Here is a 7,654-nt window from a genome sequence, read left to right as displayed (position 1 = left end):
ATCTTATATGGATATGATGATTGTAAACACTCGTAAGTGGAAACATACAATCTTTGTCCTTTTGTGTCTGCCTTATTTCACTTTTCATAATGTTTTCAAGATTGATCCATGTTAGAGCATGCATCAGAATTTCATTCCTTTTTATGATCTGCCTTACTTCAAAGCTCATGCAATGCTATCTTGCTGGTAAAATCAACCTTGCAGATCTTAGTCAGATTGACCATATCCGTTTAGAAATCTTCATCAGAGCTGCAGAGAAGAGTCTTCCCCCCGATATTGACTGTGTCGTTAGAATTGGGTTTGGCTGTGTATGTCAGACAGACTCAATAAATTGCTTGTGCAAGATATGATTTCTTTTGCACATAAAAATGTAGACAGTTGGTCTAGCAAGTAATTAAATCTAACCCTAACTGAAGCGTGGATTTTGGAGCTCTTTGTTTTGTTGAAAGAGTCTCTGGTGGCCATTTTTCGCCAGAATGTTTCCCCACCTCTCAGTTCAATAATGGGACATGAGTCTCAGCCAAGCAGCAAAGAGAAATAAAACACTGTGTTTTGGGAAGCATATAAGACCAGGCATCGTGGGGAAGAACAGAGAAAGATGGCGATCGTGGTGGCCTTTCACTGCCATGGACCGTTCCACCCCTGGTCAGGGAACTAAGATCCCACAAGCCACCAGTTGTGGCAAAAAAATAAACACAAAATTTTAAAATTTGGGAATTCCCCAGTGGTCCAGTGCTTAAGACTCCATACTCCCAATTCAGGGGGCATAGGTCGATCCCTGGTCAGGGAACTAGGCATGCCTCACAGCTTGGCCAAAATAAGAAAGAAAAAAAGGTGGCAGTCAAGTCCATTCCTCCAGAAGCAGAATTATCTGTTCAGTTCAGTTCAGTTGCTCAGTCATGTCCGGCTGTTTGCGACCCCATGAACTGCAGCATGCCAGGCCTCCCTGTCCATCACCAACTCCCAGAGTTTACTCAAACCCATGTCCATTGAGTCTGTGATGCCATCCAACCATCTTATCCTCTGTCGTCCCCTTCTCCTTCCTCCTTCGATCATTCCCAGCATCAGGGTCCTTTCCAGTGAGTCAGTTCTTCCCATCAGGTGGCCAAAGTATTGGAGTTTCAGCTTCAACATCAGTCGGTTCCTCCTTTTCTAAAACCAGCTTGAACATCTGGAAGTTCACAGTTAACATACTGTTGATGCCTGGCCTGGAGAATTTTGAGCATTACTTTACTAGCCTGTGAGATGAGTGCAATTGTGTGGTAGTTTGAACATTCTTTGACATTGTGTTTCTTTCGGATTGGAATGAAAACTGACCTTTTCCAGTCCCGTGGCCACTGCTGAGTTTTCCAAATTTGCTGGCATATGGAGTGCAGCACTTTCACAGCATCATCTTTTAGGATTTGAAATAGAGCAACTGGAATTCCATCACCTCCACTAGAATTATCTGTGGATATTTATTTAATTCTATTTCATAAATTAGATTTGATAGGGTTGATGACTGAGCAACTGAACAACAAAAACATCAAAGCATTGGTAGAATCTAATAATGTGCAATTCAATGTACATTTTTATATACTGTCTCTTGTTTTGAAAATCTTACTTTTCAGTGTAGAGATTGCATAAAGAAGATTCTCTCCAACATACACAAATTCAGTACTTGAAAATGAAGGTTGTGGGGGAGGAAAAAAATCTATTGTGTTTGTTTTAATGTTTTACCCCTTTGGAGATAATTCAAAAAGTGCTTTTATAAGTAATTTATAAACAGCATCTTTGAAAACTGAAATTCATTCATTTAATACTTATTGAAGGATTATTATGAGAAAGCATAAGGCTGAGCTTTGAAGGGGAACAATGATGCATATTATAGTTCAAGAAACTTATCTTTCAAGCTTTAAAATAGGTGATCTTAAATGACAATATAAAAGAATTAAATGTCAATAAAAGACTTGAAATAAAAATGAGAGAATCATTGCATCTCAAAATTGAAGGGACGACTGCCTTGTGCTTCTAAAAACTGGATACGCATATCTTCATTGGATACACATATCTTCATTGGATACGCATATCTTCATGCCTAAATGTGAGTACATGGCAATATAGGGCTTCCCTGGTGACTCAGTGGTAAAGAATCTACCTGCCAGTGCAGGAGACACAGATTTGATCCCTGGGTCAGAAAGATCCCCTGGAGGAGGGCACGGCAACCCACTCCGGGATTCTTGCCTGGAGAATCCTCATGGACAGAGGAGCCTGGCGGGCTACAGTCCTTGGGATCACAAAGAGTCAGACACGACTGAATCAACTTACCATGCACGCATGGAGGGTAAGTCAACATCTGGCAGGCCCACAAGTAAATAGAGCATCGTGTTAACATTAGAGAAAAAACAGATTCCAAAGACATTTCAGCCCAACATGTGGCTGGTTTAAGATGCTCAGCATTCCTTATTTTACTTCTCTTTTATAGGAAAGTTTAATGGGAAAACACTTTGAGGAACAATGGAAAAACACACTGAGGAACAATGATTCCATGATTCTCTGTAGAAAATTCTTGGTAAAGCGTCCCATACAGTGGTCTCTTCACCTCTTATTTAATCCTAGTAACAGGATACCACTGCCTACTTAGTATGATGAAGTCAGAGGAAGAAAAGAATTCACAATCTATTGCTTCACAATAGACTGATTTCCTTTTTTTTTTTTTTTTCCTTTTTTGGCCAAGTGATTTGGCTTGTGGGATCTTAGTTCCTTGAACAGGGATTGAACCTGGGACCTTGGCAGTGAAAGTGCCAAGTCCTAACCATTGGACTGCCAGGGAATTCCCTAGATTGAGTTCTCAATTAAGATTCTGATGAATGGATAGAATTTTAATAGAGTACAGAGCAGATGGACTTCCCTGATGGCCCAGTGGTTCTACCCTTCCAATGCAGAGAGCATGGGCTCAATCCCTGGTTGGGGAACTAGGATCTCACATGCCTTGTGGCCAAAAAAAGGGGGAAAAAAACGTACAGAGCAGAGAATTTCTGGAGGATAGTCTGAAATCTTGGGTCCTGGGTCTGTACCTTTCACTTATGAAGCACATGACATTGGGAAAGAATTCTTCACAAAGTCATTCCAAGGATCTGCTTAGCTTTACTGTGTGTGAAAGCTTAGTATCTGGAATACATGAATATGTTTGATAAAATTTCTCATCCTCTCTCCAAGTTGGCAGAAACAACATGAGCAAACACAGAGCTTTGACATGTGCTTCATATGTTTTAGCCACGATGATAGCTTATTCTGGTATGAGTGATGGCTTGTAAGAAAACAATGATGACAGATAAAAATGAAATGTCAAATTCAAGAGGAGACAGCAGCATTGATTCCAAAGAGATATTTTTATATGTGGAGGTGGAAGTATGTGAGGGTGTTTCAGTATAATGCCCCTGTTATCAAAATGTTTCTTAATTTGTGTGCCACATTAAACAGCAGTATCTCTCAAAGTTTGTCAACTGGAGGAAAAAAAATGTTCAAATCTATTTTTCTTAAGTAAATTTGGTGATATAATTATCTATGGTTGGTAAAAGGGTTTTTGTTTGTTAGGATTTGAGCTCAGTTAAAGAGTTAATTTTATTTTAAAGGAACATAGACTTTGAATAACAATTTTCTGGGCATGTTTAACTAACCTAATTGAGAAAACCATGGTGCTGTTTAATTGTAAATAAAGTGATGTAAGATTGGACCAATACTTGATGTGTACAAGTTTAGTATGTAGGGTTTTTGTGCTTTTAAAAAACAAGTTCAGTTTTTCTCTTTTAAAAAAATGAGATGTCATTCATATTCATATAAGCTTCTTAAGAAATGCTTTCTAACAAATGGAGAGTTAAATAGCTTGCATAATGGCTGTAAGAATTATTTTAGAAGCCTGACTCATCCAGCATTAGAAAATAACCTTATTTCTCAGAAAGTTATAGTACCTGCTCACCTTTCTTCTATTAAAGGAGAAAAAAAAGTACATCTCTTATCATGACAGTAGCATTTTTCATTCCTGGAGATTTGGAGTTAGTGAGATTAACAAAAAATGGGGTTTCCTTCAGGTATTTTTAAAAGTTATTTTCCTTACTAACTACCCTCTTCCCTCACCAACTTCTCTTAAAAAGTCGGAAACCACAGGACTACCTGGCTAGGTTATTTTTAACGGAAACAACATGACTTGGAAATTGTGCCTCTGGTGGCTGAGTTGTCTTGGACATCTGGGCTTCACCACCAACTGGACTTTCATGAGAAACACAAGCTGGGGTTTCGTTATGGCCAGAAGTCCCCCTGGTAGTTCTCCAGGGCACGCATTCCTGTGTCTGAGAGATGAGATGCTCAGACAATGACTCCCTAGACCACTATTTTTGGACACCAGGTAGATTGTTCAATATGATACTTTGTTGTTTTTGAAAAGAGCCCAAAAAGGTTTCCGCGTGGGTTAAAGTGTGGTCTTGGAGTGCTTCAACTTCTGCATTTCCCAATTTTTGTTTTTCTCACTTTACTGCCAGCCATATTACTGAATTTCTCTGGGGTATGAAAAAGTTGAGGGACATATACAGGAATTACTCACTCAGTCTCTGCTGTGCAGCTGCCCAGAACTTACTGAGGTTGAAAGAACACAGAAGCATTCATCAAAAGCCTGGGGCTGGCCAAAGGTCTAAAAAAAGTTATTTTTGATAGGAACATTAACTAAAGCTTCATTGATCACGCATATACAAGAAAGAGTGAAAAGTTAGGTTTTTGTAATCAAAGACAGGAAGACTTAAGTTCTGTCTCCATCATTTCTTAGTGAACTGTCTTTGTGGGTTGCCTGCTGCCATATGTTATACTTGCCCCATGTATAAAATGTGAATAAATAATAATAATAACTAACAATTTTTGTGCATTTTATGATAGGCTCTGTGTAAGCAAGTTGCACATATTATCTCGAAGAGGTAGAAACTATTATCCCAATTTTCAGATGTGAACATTGAGGGCCAAAGAGTTGAAATGCTTATCTTAAGACTGTGGAAAGTAATTTTTAAGAATAAGTTATTTACTGTTGACTGTATTGGGTCTTTGTTGCTGCAGTCTTTCTCTAGTTGCGGCAAGCAGGGGCTGCTCTCTGGTTGCGGCAAGCAGGGGCTGCTCTCTGGTTGCGGTGAGAGGGCTTCTTGTTGCAGTGGCTTCTCGTTGTGGAGCACGGAGCACCAGCTGTAGGTGTGTGGGCTCAGTAGTTGTGGCTCCTGGACTCTAGAGCGTGGGCTCAATACTTGTGGCCCATGGGCTTAGTTACTTTGCAGCATGCGGGATCTTTCCGGACCAGGGATCAACCCGTGTCTCCTGCACTGGCAGGTGGATTCTTTACCACTGAGCCACCAGGAAAGCCCTCGTTAAAAGTAATTTAAATAAGAGGTTCTGCATGTGGTCTAGTGCATGGAAGGTATTCTATAAACAACAACTGTTTTGATAAAATAGTATCTTATAGAAGCTGAAAGTATTAAGAAGATCAGATACCTTAAAAACATAAACTATGATCATCAAAGTAATCTGCTCCCATGGTTCAAAGTTTTCTGATAGTAATAAAATGTGAGTAATAAAATACTTTTTTTAAGTAATAAAATGTGAGTAATTTTGAGGTTCTCATACTCTGAGAAAGTGTATAAAATTGCATATTCCAGTGTTTAATTCCTACAGATTTTGGAGTCATTCTGGAGTATAGCCCAGTACTCTGCTTTTTTGACAAATTCCCATTAATTCCAAGCAGGTGGTTAGTTTTCATTGCCTAGAAGACCTTCAAGGTCTTCCCCAGCTCTAAAATTCTATGATTGTGTGACTTTATGTACTTCTGAGACATTTGTGTGTATCTGTGTGTGTGTTTGCTTGCTTGCTTAATAGACAATTGAAATGCCAGGGGAAATGAGAAGTGCTTCAAATAACGTACAGGTCTTTCTTTCTCTTTGTGGGCATTTGGAAAACCAAATTCCATATTATTTGTATGCTCAGTGATGCAGTATAAAGGATGATGTGATTTCATTGACTGGTAGAGATAATTTTGATTAAAAATAGCTCTAAAATGAATAAGGGATAGGTCCTGAAGCAAGGATAGCAAATTAAATGTTACTTGTAGAATCGCTATTCTCTACTCTTTCTGACTACTCACCAACAGTCATTGGTATCAGATCATCCTCTCTTTAGGAAGTCCTGGCATCATATTGGCACATTCTTTCTCCTCAGTTCTCACCTTTTTTGAGGGTCTGTAGTGATCATTGCCTTATAATAGTCATTCCATCACTACTAATTAGATCACACTGCTTCTTGATTTAACTAATTTCAGGATCTTAGAAAGTTGAGAAGCATTTATTTGACATCAACAGCCCCAGATTCCTTAGTGTGTGAACCAGGTTTCCTCCTCCTTCAAGATCCCCTTGTTTTTCCTCTCCCCCAACCCATCCTCACGTGGACTAAATATACCATCAGGAGGTCTTCACTTTGTTACAGAAGGCAGGAATTGTCAACTTGGCATAGTTAGAAAGTCATTCAGTGCACTCAGCACTTTGCTGACATTGAACATGGTTCTGCTACTCAAATGTCCTGGTTACTGATTGCTTTATTTCATTATTTTTAATTTTTATTTTTTGGTTGTGCCAAATGGCATGTGAGATCTTAGTTCCCAGACCAGGGATTGAACCCACATCCCCTGCATTGCCAAGTGGATTCTTAACCACTGGATCACCAGGGAAGTCCCTGTCCTGGTTACTTTAGACCTCCATCCACAGGTTCCTTACAGGAGGTACTGCTACAGCATAAAAAGAAGTAGAAGTTGCTTCTATTAGTCATTTATGTCCCATACGATCACCTTAAAACCTGATGATGGCAGACACAAAAGACCACAGAGTGTATGATTTCATTCTGGATATTATATGAAATATCCAGAATAGATAAATCCAGGGAGGCAGTAAACAGATTGGTGGTTACTCAGGTGCTTGAGGCAGCGGGGAATAGTCATGAATGCTTAATGGTTTAGGATTTTCTTTTTGGGGTGATAAAAACTTTTTGGAAGTAGATAGAGGTGGTAGTTGAACAACATATATGCACTAAATGTCACTGAATTGTATATTTTTAAATTAATAACTTATGGCTGTGCTGGGTCTTCATTGCTGCTCTCGGGCTTTCCTAACTAGGGAGAACGGAGGATACTACTCTCTGCTTGTGATGTGTGGGCTTCTCACTGCAGTGGCGTTTCTTGTTGTGGAGCACAGGCTCTAGAGTGCGGATTCAGTAGTTGTAGGGAAGGGCTTAGTGGCATATGGAATCTTCCTAGACCAGGGATTGAACTCATGTTATCCTGCTTTGGCAGACAGATTCTTACCCACTGGACCACCAGGGAAGTCTGAATTGTATACTTTATTTTTATTTATGTGAATTAACCTCATGCGAAGATTTGACTCATTGGAAAAGACTCTGATGCTGGGAGGGATTGGGGGCAGGAGGAAAAGGAGACGACAGAGGGTGAGATGGCTGGATGGCATCACCGACTCGATGGACGTGAGTTTGAGTGCTTAATGGTTTAGGATTTTCTTTTTGGGGTGATAAAAACTTTTTGGAAGTAGGTAGAGGTGTAGTTGAGCAACAATATATGCACGCCCACCAACTCCGGGAGATG

General features: G+C 39.7%; 1 non-coding gene across 1 annotated transcript; it reads right to left on the bottom strand.

Moving 5' to 3' along the window:
- Window positions 1–2,739: 2,739 nt before the first annotated feature.
- Window positions 2,740–2,812, bottom strand: TRNAE-UUC (transfer RNA glutamic acid (anticodon UUC)). Its single transcript has one exon. It is a non-coding gene; the product is annotated as a tRNA-Glu (tRNA).
- Window positions 2,813–7,654: the final 4,842 nt, after the last annotated feature.

The sequence above is a fragment of the Bos javanicus genome, chromosome 5 (assembly GCF_032452875.1).
Source record: "Bos javanicus breed banteng chromosome 5, ARS-OSU_banteng_1.0, whole genome shotgun sequence".
NCBI lineage: Eukaryota > Metazoa > Chordata > Mammalia > Artiodactyla > Bovidae > Bos > Bos javanicus.
The sequence above is the reverse complement of the archived record's forward strand: the minus strand, read 5'-3'. Positions and strand labels throughout refer to the sequence as shown.